Below are 13460 nucleotides of genomic sequence, written 5' to 3'. Positions count from 1 at the left end.
CGAAACTGTTCGATTGGGCCCCGCACTTCCTAAAGCCGGCCCTGCTCAGAGGGGTGGGATTGGTGACCCACCCCATTATAATCAGAATTCTGCATCATACTGCAGTGCTCGCAGGCCCTAGCCTGGCGCCCTATTGGGGTGGAGGGCTGCCCAGACTCCAGGTCAGGGACAGATCCTGCCCCAGACAGCTCTGAATCTAAAGTCCTACTCGTGTAACTGGTTGGGCGCAGGCAGGACCCAGTGTCTGCAAGGAGCCCTGCATTAGGGTGGGCATGTGTGAATTCAGTTGCAATAACGGTGCTTACAGTCAAACACAAGGCGGGAGGAGTATGCCAGGGGATGAGAGAGCAAATGAATCAAATGTGATAGCTATTAGTCTCATCATATCTGGATGGTGCTCAGATACTATAGTGATGAGGCCTGGTACAAGAACCTCCATATGACAGAATAAAATTGCCCATGATCAGGCATTCTAAAATCATAAGCATGGCCATTATGCATCAGACCAATGGTCCGGGTGCTTCAAAGGAATGTAAAGAACAGGGCAATTTTGAGTGATGCGTCCCATCACCGGTCATCCAGTCCCAGCATCTGGCAGTTGGAAATTCAGGGACACCTGGAGCATGGGGTTTGCCTCCCTGACTAGCTTGGCTAAGCCATTGATGGACCTATCCTCTATAAATTTAACTTACTCTTTTTTGAACCCAGTTACACTTTTGGCCTTGACAAGGTCCCCGGCAATGAATTCCACATTCCACATAGTGTGAAGTACTTCCTTATGTTTGTTTTAAATCTGATGCTTATTAATTTCATAGAATGACCCCTAGTTCTTATGTGAAGGGCTAAATAACACTTCCCTATTCTCCATACCATCCCCTGTTAATGGTTTCTTTTCTAAGCTAAATAGTCCCAATCTTTTTAATGTCTCCTTGTATGGAAGCTGTTCCATATCCCGCATCATTTTTGCTGCCCTTCTCATACCTTTTCCCATTCTAACATATCATATGTCATTAAAAAAAATCATGAGTTTGTCTTAATAACATAAGATTTTAAAAATAATACATTTTGGCCCAGATCCTCACAGGCATTTAAGTGCCTAAATCCAATTATTTCAGAAGGAATTAGGTGCTTAAATACCTTATTGGATCTGGGCCTTTGTATTCTTTCTGTCTTCTGGTTTTTGAGGCATTAGGATTCCCAGTATTGCCAGCTCTCGTGGTTTTATTATCAGTCTTGCTTAATTTAAGCCCTATGTTCCTGGAGACAAGTGTGATTATGCAAGACTCTGCTTTCATTAAAAAAGTAAGTTTCTAGCCCTCGTGATTACAAAGAAAAGCATGAAAGTGTGACAAGTGAACAATAAAGGCTCAAAAACAAGGCAAATAAAAAGAACACAAAAATATTATTTATTTAAAATTTATTATTACATTTTTTAAAATCACATGATTTTTAAGACAATTTCATAATTTGGGGGGCCAGACTCATGAGTCTTTGATGTTTGTGACTGACAATACTAAATTCACATTTTCAAGACTTTCTCTGCAACCATAAGAATGAAAAACTTACACTTAAAAAAAAAAAAAAAGGCTGAGAGTTTCACTTAACAACAAGTATCCAGGGGCTGAGGCTTTATGAATAACACCAAATGTACTATGAGACCATAAAACAAGAACAACAACAAAAAACAAAATGGAAATTGGGCAGCGAAGAGGAGGTTAATGGTGAGTAAAGTAGGAAGTTACCAAAGAAACTATGCAGAACTTACTGGTTTGAAGATATTTAATGTTTTGAATACATGTTATTAAAGGAAATTAGAAATAATGGTAAACCTCACTAGTGCTCTGCCTAGTCATTATCATAGGCCTGCCTCCAGGGGCGGCTCTAGACATTTCGCCGCCCCAAGCATGCCGCAGGGGGCGCTCTGCCGGTCGCCGGTCTCACGGCTCCGGTGGACCTCCCGCAGGCGTGCCTGAGGAGGGTCCGCTGGTCCCGCGGCTCCACCGAAGCCGCGGGACCAGCGGACCCTCCACAGGCACGCCTGCGGGAGGTCCACCAGAGCCGCGGGACCAGCAGACCCTCCGCAGGCATGCCGCTGAGGGTGGCCTGCCTGCCGCCCTCCCGGCGACCGGCAGAGCGCCCCCCGCGGCATGCCGCCCCAAGCACGCGCTTGGTGTGCTGGGGCTTGGAGCCACCCTGCCTGCCTCTTCCCAGCCTTCCCCAATAGGGAATGGGAATTGGCCACAGACCAGTTGCTTCCCTTTTGTGCAAGTAATAGGATCACCTCCTGTGGGGCTCACTCTGAGGTGATTGTTTGTCATAGGTTCTGTCTTCTCTCAGGAGGGAGAATTTCACAGTGTTCCAGTTAGACATTACAGTCATACAGTGTTTCTCGCTCATTCACATTGTCCCAGCTGCAGCCCCTGAGTGCAGGGGCACAAGTTTGCCCAACCTGGGCTACATAGACAATAGGTTCAAGTGCACAGTGCCAGGTGTGGAAATGACACAAAGAAGCCTGCAGTGCTCCATCTTGATCCAGCCTGCCTCCGTACTCCGTACTATCATTAGTATAGTTCTCTGCTATGACAGGTTCAAAGTTAATACCACAAAGTAAAGAATTCTCCACTCAAATCAGGATGGAACTTCACATACCAGTAACTGTCATTTTTGCCCAAACCACCTTCATGTTAAAGAGAGCATCCAAGATTTTCAAACCCACCTGCTTAATTTTAGGATCCTAAACCCACATTTAAGCTGCCAGGTTGACTTGATTTTCAAAGGTATTGAACATGCAGCAGCTCCTTGCAAATGTATATTATGCTGCATATCAAGGGGGAAAAAAGGCTCATTTTTTTCCTTTTCACAATCTTACTAAAAACTCATTGTTGATGTTCCTCAAGCTGCACTACAAATTTTTAAAGACATTGTTGCAAAGATCTTCTATACAGCAAAAGGACATGTATTACTATCAAATTGATTCAAAGAAATGGTTGCAGTGTCAATAGCTATCTTTGGATCATTACTTGCATTAGAGTTCAGCTCCTAGAGCCTCATTTCTAGACTGCTATCCAGCTTGTGGAATTTTTATATTAAGTGGAACAGCTAAAATATTTCAAGTCCATCTAAACTATACCAGAGTTTCCTGTTTATAGGAACTTCCAGAAGCACTACCCCATCCAAGAGCTCAGAACCTCACCTGGAAAAAATTGACAGATATGGCTTTACAGATAGACATAGGTGCCAACTCCGTAGGTGCTCCGGGGCTGGAGCACCCACTGGAAAACCCCCTTCCCCCCAGCACCTCCTGCCCACCGGCAGGCCCTGCCGATCAGCACCTCCCCCTCCCTCCCAGCCAGGGCCGGCTCCAGGCACCAGCTTATCAAGCAGGTGCTTGGGGCGGCAACTCGGGAGTGGGGCGGCACTTTCAGGGATTCAGCGGCAATTTGGCGGAGGGTCCCTCACTCCTGCTCGGAGCGAAGGACCTCCCGCTGAATTGCCGCAGATCGCGATGGCCGCTTTTTTTTTTTTTTTTTGGGCTGCTTGGGGCGGCAAAACCCCTGGAGCTGGCCCTGCTCCCAGCGCCTCCCGCCCACCGCGGATCAGCTGTTTAGTGGCATGCAGGAGGTGCTGGGGTGAAGGGGAGGAGAGAGGGCAGGGGCAAAATGGGGTGGGAGAGGCAAGGACAGGGCTGGAAGAGGCAGGGTGGGAAGGAGCAGGGGTGGGGCGAGGTCTGAAAGGCAGAGCAGGGGGTCAAGAAGAACCCTCTAGGGAAAGGACAAAGTTGACACCTGTGCAGATAGATAAAGACAATTAGAGACCTAAAAACATGTCCAGTGGGCTGCTGAGTAAATTTAGAGGCTAGCAGCATTATATGTGACCACAGATAAAAATGACAAATTGAGATCTGCAGTTGCATGAGCCATATTAGAATAAAATTACTCGGCAGTGTCGCAGTGACATATTCTCATCTTAAAATATGAGATGACCAAGTAGCAGGGGCAAAGTGAAGGATTTGCCACATTATGTTTTAAGAAGCCCTTGAGGTATTAAGATTCAAATGCACTGAAGTAATTTCTCTTTGTTTGATGATGAACTGGTCTGATATCTCATATAAAGAAATAGGTGAAGCACTTCAACTCTTTTTAACACTTTTGCCCATCTGGCCAAATTGGAGAGACTGAAGAAGTACAGAAAATATACCATTTGCTGAGCTAATGAATTGACAAGAATTCTTCACAGATGCTGTGATAATGTTTAGTGAAGCATTTTGGATACATTTTGGTATTTTAAGAATTTTATGTACAGTATCGATTTTAATGGTATTTGACTAGAAGAGCAGGGAAATAAATGTAACTGGGAAAGGCATTCTGCTCTCCTCAGGAACCTGGCCCAGAGCCTCAAATGTATTTAGGTTTGTTCCCCTCAGCATTGTAACACCCAATGCCAAGGAGGCCCACCACCTAGTGGAATCTTCAGCCCCAAGCTGGGCACCCAGGCTCCCCATACAACGAATGGAGAGAGTTGGGTGCCTAGGAAAGAGATACTCAGAAGCTAGCAAGCTGAACGAGGAGCAGCCAAACTAGCTGGAGTGAAATTCTGAGGAGAAAGAAGAGAGGGTATAGGCTCCTAGGCAGCTTGCCCGGTGCACTTGGCTGATGGGCCAAAAATAGGCACCTCCCTCCACTCAGGATCCTCAGCTGCAAACCCTCTCCTGGAGTTGGACACCTAAGTCAAGTCAGGCTGGCCCTTGCCCTAGTCATCAAAACCATCTCTTTCTCAGTCTCCTGCTCAGTACTTCTCTCATGCTTGTCCTATGTTTTCCTGTGCTCCCAGCTCAGCCTTTTGTGCAAGTGCTGTGCTGTCCCCCCTACGTAATGGTGGCCTACATTCCTCCTGCTGCAGGATTTGACAGACATCAGGTCTTAGGCTTGGTCAGAACATGCCTATGGGAACAGGTCCCACTTGCAAAATAGGCAATCCTCTGGCTAGTTTGAGAATCCCACTTAGGGATCTCCTGGGCTTTAGCATGGGCTAATGGTCAGAGCTGTTCATTACTGTGGGATAGTGTCAGGATTTAGGTGACAGCAAATGCCGACTGGCAGAAACTTAGTCTCCTAGGAGACTGAGGCACCTATGGGGTTAGGTGGCAGCTGAGTGGCGGTTTTGAAAATGTTAGTGGTGCCTAAACAGTGGACTTAGGCTCCTAACGAGACGGATAGGCACCTAAATACTTTTGAGGATCTGTGCCCTTCTGATTGACAGCTGCCACAGTAGCAACTGGAGAGCCCTGAAGAGGGTCTTTGAAGAGTCAGGGAAATGGATCTCCATTCCTTTGGCCTGTGACATAACAAAGATGTCTTAATAAGACTCCCGTCATGATGTGTTTTTATATTCAAGAGAATTTCTATCTCTTTGTAATCTTGTAAACCTTTCAAAATTGTTCTAGTGATTAGGCTTACTGCATATAATAGGTATATAGTATGTGTTATGCTTGTTTTGATTCTGGTATAAATAACATTAGGTTGAAAGTTCATACTGTAACTTTACTTATTGTGAAAGACTCTACATATTATGCAAGTTGATCTGTTTATTTCCTGGTGCATTCTAAGTTTTTTTCATTAGTAGACATTGTGAAGATTTCTTCCGATTTCTCAAGGTGAGCAATAGCTTTGTAATCAACAATTTTTATTCCTTCAAAGGTTTCTGGTGCTGCTGTGATTTATTATCTTGAAGTGGGACAACTAAATAGTTGATCCATTTTAGTGAAATTTTAGTCTTTGTGATTTATATGGATCATAATAATTTAGACCATATGCTCCTCTCCCACAAAAAGTAGTGCAAAAGGCTTAGGGAGAAGGTGAGATGCAACAGAAACTGTGATGGCATAAAGAAAGGAAACTTGTGCCGCAACATGCCATGGGATAGGAATCTTTAAAGCCATTGTCTGGCTAGTGAAAGATGTAGAATGTGAAGTAGTATGGGTGGAAAAGTGCCACATAATTGTATCCAACAGCACCATTCTTATCTACACATAAAGACTCATACCACTAAAACTCTGGACCATCTTAACTTGACCTCCTCAGCAGCTTCTCCTTGTCTCCCTCTATTTTGGTGATGTGTGTTGCACACTGATGTGACTGAGTAGGCCTTTTCCCTCTTCCGCTATGCTTCTTTCACACACAACTTGTAAAGTTAGTTCTACTGTTCTCATGATTTTCCTGGAAGATCATACAACATATGTCTCCTTGTGACAGACTCCTCCACACTGGTTTCTTACATGCACATCTTCCTACATTGTTTCTCCAGATAAGACCATGCCCTATAGGCATTTGCAACCACCACAGGGAGATTGCTGCCTCTTTTTCAAATAATTTACTACAGATGTTTTATTCCACAGCACACACCAATGAGATCATGTGCCTCATTAACAGCGTGTGTGTGGTACTGTTGTGTATTTGGTTGTCATGGTTTTTGTTGCTATGGCAACTGAGTTAGATTATTAGGGGATAGCCCAGCCTTTTTCGGCTGGTTGGGTGAGCTCTGTGTCTGTAAATAAAATGGTAGTTTTGTTAGCTGTCTGCTGTCTGGCCTCAAGTGATTTCTTCCTAAACCGGCTGCCCCCAAGGATATAACAAGTGGCGACGATGGATGGGATTCCAGTACTGCTCCAGTAACAGAAGGAAGTAGAAGTCAAGGTAAAGAACAAACAAACAAAAAACCTGCTTGTTTGCACTGACTGTGAAAGTGAAACCTAAAATCATGGCTACTCTGACCAGGCCACTGGAATCTTTTGATGAGAATATAGAGCAGTGGCATGTATATACTGAGCGTTTTGAGCTTTTTGTTATTGCAAATGACATTACAGAAGCGAAGAAGGTGCCAATATTCTTAAGTGTTGTAGGGGCTAAAACCTACTCCCTGCTACGCAGCTTACTATACCCTGTTAAGCCTGAGACTAAATCTTACAGTGACACTGGAAATCCTGGGGTCCCATTTTTCCCCCAAACCACTGGTAATTGCTGAAAGATATAGGTTCCACAAAAGAGACCAAAAGGAAGATGAAACAGTTGTACAATTTGTAGCAATTTTAAAAAAGCTAGCAGAACACTGTGAATTTAAAGAGATGTTAAATGATGCCCTGCGTGACAGGTTAGTGTGTGGCCTCTACAGTGAAGCTATACGGAAGCGCCTACTGATAGAGGCTGAGCTTACATTACAGAAGGCTGTTGATACTGCTGTCTCCATGGAACTGGCTACAAGGGAGGCGCAATACATCGGTGCATCCCCTAGGGTGCAAAAAGTGTCACAAGAACCGACCCACAAAACTGTGCAGAGTCAAGAATGTTACCGCTGTGGTAAGCTGGGTCACCAGGCATCAGAATGCTGGTGTAAAGACCTGGTGTGTCGACACTGTGGCAAAAAGGGACACATTGAGTGTGCCTGTAAACAAAAGAAAAAGAGGCCTGTGGTCTGGCCGACAAAAAGAGGAACCCTGCATACCCTAGAGCAGACCCAGGATGATCAAGGTGACACCTCATCGCAAGAGGAAGTGCCACTGCATGTTTTGTCTTTGGCAGTGGGCTCACATGAATACTGGGTAACCCCGTTGTTGGATGGCAAACCTATACGCATGGAACTGGACACCAGTGCAGCCGTCTCGCTGGTCTCCGAGACTGTGTATAAAGAAAAGCTACAGCATCTTCCACTTAAGGCAACAAAAACTGTTCTGAAGACGTATACAGGAGAAGCTGTGCCCATGTTGGGCACTATTGATGTTAAGGTGGAGCTCAATGGACAGGCTGCTAAATTGCCACTGTTTGTGGTGAGAGGTAACTACCCAGCCTTAATGGGTAGGTCTTGGCTTAGGAAGATTCAACTGAACTGGGCAGAAGTGCACCGGATGACTAAAGAAGAAACCAGTCTAACCCCTATACTAAGAAAACATGCTGCTGTTTTTGGAGATGATTTGGGAAGTATGAAGGGAATCACTGTGACATTGAACATTAAACCTGACAGTCCACCAAAATATCTGAAAGCCCAAACTGTGCCATATGCCATCAGGCCAAAAGTTGAAGCAGACCTGGAGCGCCTGGTCACCAATGGAGTCCTAATACCAGTTACCCATAGCTCATGGGCCACTCCTATCGTTCCAATAGTGAAGAAAGATGGCTCTGTCTGGATTTGCGGTGATTTTAAAGTCACTGTCAACCCAGTGTTGTGTGCAGAGCAATACCCGCTTCCCCGCATCGATGACCTCTTTGCAGGCCTGGCTGGGGGACAAAAGTTTAGTAAGATTGATCTGAGTCAAGCATATTTACAGATGCACATCGATGAAAAGTCCCAAGAGCTGTTGACTATTGTGACTCATAAGGGGCTTTATCGATACTGTCGCCTACCCTTCGGAATAACGTCTGCTCCCGCCCTGTTCCAGAGGGCTATGGACCAGATCTTGTGTGGCTTGTCAGGAGTTCAGTGCTATCTGGATGATATCCTGGTCACTGGAAGAAATAAAGAGGATCACTTAAAGAATTTAGAGGCTACCCTACAAAGACTGGAAGAGTATGGCCTACGAGTTCGCAAAGACAAGTGTGAATTCTTCAAGCCCTCTGTTGAATATTTGGGACACATCATTGATTCTGCAGGTCTTCATAAGGCCCCTGCAAAAGTTAAAGCTATTGTGGAGGCTCCCCCACCTCGAAATGTAAGCCAGCTGTGCTCATTTCTAGGACTACTGAACTATTATGGAAAGTTCATCTCACAGTTAGCCACACTGCTAAGACCACTTCATGAGCTCCTTGGGCAGAACAAGCCCTGGAAGTGGACTGAAGCCTGTGATGTTGCATTTAACAAAGTTAAGGATGCATTGCTAAATTCTGAAGTTCTAACGCACTTTGATCCATCCTTACCCCTGCAATTGGCCTGCGATGCCTCCCCTTATGGAGTGGGAGCAGTCGTGTCACATATTATGCCTTCGGGAGAAGAGAGACCTATTGCTTTTGCTTCACGCACTCTAAGCAAAGCAGAAACTAACTACGCCCAAATCGAACGTGAGGCATTAGGAATTGTTTTTGGAATTCGGAGGTTTCATCAGTACCTGTTTGGGCGAAACTTTACTCTTCTCACAGACTATTGACCTCTGATGTCAATTTTTGGACTCTACACAGGCATTCCCCCATTAGCTGCTAGTCGTATGCAACGTTGGGCATTGTTACTTTCAGCACACACATATGAAATCAAATATCGGAAATCCACTCTGCACGGCAATGCAGATGGCCTCTCAAGGTTGCCTTTGCCGGTCAAACATCAAGATAGTGCCCAAAAGGAAATCTTCTACTTTGAACAGGTAGAGAATACACCCATCACTGCTAATCAGATAAAGAAGGCAACCCGCGTTGACCCAGTATTGTCCCAAGTTATGGGCCCGGTGATGCATGGAAAATCTCAACAAACCTCTCCGGTCTCACCCGACCTTGTTACCTACATGTCCAGGAGGACGGAGTTATCGGTCCAATCTGGTTGTTTGTTGTGGGGGAGACCTGTCATTATTCCACCACCATTGAGATCACAGATGTTAGAACAGCTACATTCCGGTCACTGTGGAATAGTGCGCATGAAGGAAATTGCACAAAGCTATTTTTGGTGGCCTGGATTGGACAGTGCTATTGAAGAGAAGGCAAAAGCTTGTATGTCATGTCAGGGTGTGAGGAATGCACCCCAGTGGGCACCCCTATACCCATGGGACTGGCCTGAAAACCCGTGGCAACGTATTCACGTTGACTTCGCTGGCCCCCTTGAAGGAAGCATGTTCTTGGTGGCAGTAGATGCCCATTCTAAATGGCCAGAAGTCTCTATAATGCAGTCCACTACTGCAAAGAGTACTATCCAAAAACTACGAGGACTCTTTAGTCGTTTTGGTCTGCCAGAACAACTTGTGAGCGACAACGGACCGCAGTTCGTCTCTCAGGAGTTTCAAAATTTTATGAAGGCAAACGGGTTACACCACATCACTTCAGCACCATATCATCCATCCACTAACGGATTAGCTGAAAGATTTGTGCAGACAGTGAAACACGCTTTGAAATCAGCAAGGGGACAACACTCCATTCAAAAGCGTCTGGATACCTTCTTACTTTCCTACAGAAACACACCTCATGCTACGACCCAGGCATCCCTGGCCTTTCTAATGATGGGACGACAGCTGCGCACTTGCTTTGATCTGCTGAAACCTTCTGAACCCCGACAAATTGTGCAACATCAGCAGCAATATCAAGTCATCAGACAGGCACCCAGAGCAAAAGACCGAACCTTTAGCCCGGGACAGCCAGTTTTGGCTCGGAATTATACTTCCAGAGCCAAATGGGTCCCTGCCACAATCATCACTCAAACAGGACCTGTTTCCTACACAGTCCGGACTGCAGAGAATCTTACCTGGCGGCGACATGTAGATCAGCTGTTGCCAGGTCATGCCAGTCCTCAGGACACATCTGCAGTTGAGGGGTCTGACTTCACCTCTTCTGGTGAGACACCAAATCACGAATCACCTGTTCCTGACTGTTCTCCTCCATTACTGCCGGCGGCTGAGATACCCCTTTGCCCAGCATGAGCTGATACCACCTCCTCACCTGTTCGTGCTGCGGACCCTGAGCCCATGGTACTTTCGGGTGCAACAACACCAGAAGTTCGCCGTAATCCACCTAGAGACAGAAGGCCTCCTCATCGGCTGGATCTTTAGCTAGGGCGAACCCACGGTTATGGGGCAAAATAATCCCCAGGGTTTAGCCGGGAATGGAGGCAGTCTACCCTCCTTCTCTAGTCTAGTGTGTGTTTTATTTAGGGGATGTTCTTTTTGTGGGGGGGAGGAATATGTTGTGTATTTGGTTGTCATGGTTTTTGTTGCTATGGCAACTGAGTTAGATTATTAGGGGATAGCCCAGCCTGTTTCGGCCGGTTGGGTGAGCTCTGTGTCTGTAAATAAAATGGTAGTTTTGTTAGCTGTCTGCTGTCTGGCCTCAAGTGATTTCTTCCTAAACTGGCTGCCCCCAAGGATATAACAGGTACAACCAAATATACCAATTTTTTGCAACCATCTTTTGTTACTACATCCATTTTTAAAGAAATTAATATGAAGCTCAAACTGATTTATTACAAATACTTAGTACTCATGTAGCTCTTCATAAATTGATAATTAGTCAATATGTGTGCAGCATTAATCCTCATACACCGCTGTGGTGCTGGTAAGTATTATTAAGCTCATGTTTTCTAGAGTTGGAAACTGAGGCCCAGAGAGATTAAACTGATTTTCCCAAGGCAACAAAGTCAGTTAGTGGCCTGCCTTTGGACTAGAACTCAGGTATTCCTGGCTGCTAATCAGAAATTGCTTGCCATCAATTTTTAGTCAGGAAAGTTTTAAAAGTTACATATTTCACTGAACCTGATAAAAAGTTCAGAGCCCCGGTGCACACTATATTTGGAGTGGTGCTGAAACCTGTGGATCTAGTTAGGGAAGGTGCAGAAAAGTGGCTCTTCTGCATGTTCTCCCATTCTCCTCAGCCCCATAGAAGATTCTCCAAAGGAATCCATTTCCACAGGTAGGGAAAAGGTGGGCAAGGGGTGTTCTGTTCCACATGGCATATTCCCTCCTCAAAACTTGTCATTTGCTCTCACAGGGCAAACGACTGCTGAAAACTAAGCAGTAGCTTGCATGGGTTCTTCTTCTGCCCACTGTGGAATATCCCCTCAACCCCATCAAGGAGGTTCAAGTACAGCAACAGTCAGTCAGAGGAGCTCCCGGTAGCAAAGCTCCTTGGAGAAGCAGGAAGGCTGGCAGAGTATAAGCCAGGGGCCTCTATATGACAGTTCCTTGCCTTGCACAAATCCACAGGGATTCATTGATTTGTGGGTTGAATCACCGGTCTGTTCTGCTAGAAATGGAGCAAATCTGAATATAATCCTCATCTTGAATATAACAACACATCACCAGGGGTTCTGAGAGCCTCATTAACCAGCCCTTATCTCCCAGGCCAAAGGAAAGGAGATCTCCCTCCCTTCCTCTTCAAAGACCCCTTTCAGGGCCTTCCAATGGCTATTATGGCAGCTGTCAGCCAGAAAGTTCCTGAAGGGAACAGAATGCCTTTCCCATCCATGCTTATTTATTTTCCCACTCTTCTACTCAAATATTTTTAAAGGTACTACTTGATTTCAATGAGGGTAACTGAATCAGCCCTCAGTAGGGCAGGATTTCAGGGCTTCTCCTTGCTATCAAGTGGATGGACTCCTGTCTCACTGTGGATCCATTCAGGATCCTCTGATGCTAAAGGTGTGACATTTTCATTATTGTACTAGCCAGAAAAACCTCCTCACTATTTGCATTTGCCACAATAACATTTCCCTTATCTAGACTGTAGACCTCTCTGTTCCACTTGGATGCGTTTCCTAATGTGTGGATAGCTTTGAGGATTCTGCTGCCCGTCACAGTCGCAAGTGGTGAGTGCAGCTTTTCGAAGCTCAGGCTCATTAAAACATATCTTCAATCTACGATGGCCAATGAGAGACTGACATCTCTAGCTATTTTATTGCTTGAAAATGCCATTGGCCAGTCTTTGGATCTCTGACGCTGTGCTTCAGTTTGCAAGGACCAGGGTTAACATTCTAAGGCATCACCTACTGTAACACTATTTAATACTGATCCATCCAATGCTGGTGCACAGTTCAAATTTTTTGATGTTAGTAGATCTCAGTTATTCTTAAAATTAAAACCTTTCTATAAGCTTAGAGGAAAATAATTTTTATTTGCTTATATATGGCATGAATAAATACAGATTTACAGATCCTAGCATGCAAATTTATTGTCTTATATGACATGGATAAATCATGCATTCAAATTGTGCATCAAAGTAATGAAATAGGCTACAAATGCAAAAAAAAGAAGGTATTCAAACATTTAACAAATGGAGGGGGAGGGTGCCAAAGACACTCCTCACCTGGGGTGCCATTTGGTCTAGGGTTGGCCCTAGATCCACCCCATCTTCCATTCCTTGAAGGCTTTCTGCTTTCTCTTCATAACCTGGTTGAGATGCTTGCTTATCAGATGTATTAGTAACTTTTGGTCATTATTAACCTTAGTCTAACTGGAACTAGCACCCTATAGGTGAAAGACATCATTTTCTACTTTTAGTAACCTGAGCCATCCCCCATATGGTCACTTATAACAGATGAGCCTCATTCAGACCTCAAACTTTGAAACTCCAAATATAAGAATTTTTTTGATATATGGGATTTTGGTCAGGCACATCTCTAATTACATCACAATGGATAAGCAGAATTAAAAACTGAGATTGGGAAGGAAAAGCTCTTACTCAGACATTAACTTTTGTAATAAGCATTGGAATTCAGAGTCATAATTTGATCTCTAATCTCTTTTGCTCCGCGGGTGCGGGGAGAAAGGTTCACTATGGCAGTCCTTT

The sequence above is a fragment of the Mauremys mutica genome, chromosome 1 (assembly GCF_020497125.1).
Source record: "Mauremys mutica isolate MM-2020 ecotype Southern chromosome 1, ASM2049712v1, whole genome shotgun sequence".
In the NCBI taxonomy this organism is placed as follows: domain Eukaryota; kingdom Metazoa; phylum Chordata; order Testudines; family Geoemydidae; genus Mauremys; species Mauremys mutica.
This window is presented reverse-complemented; position numbering follows the sequence as displayed.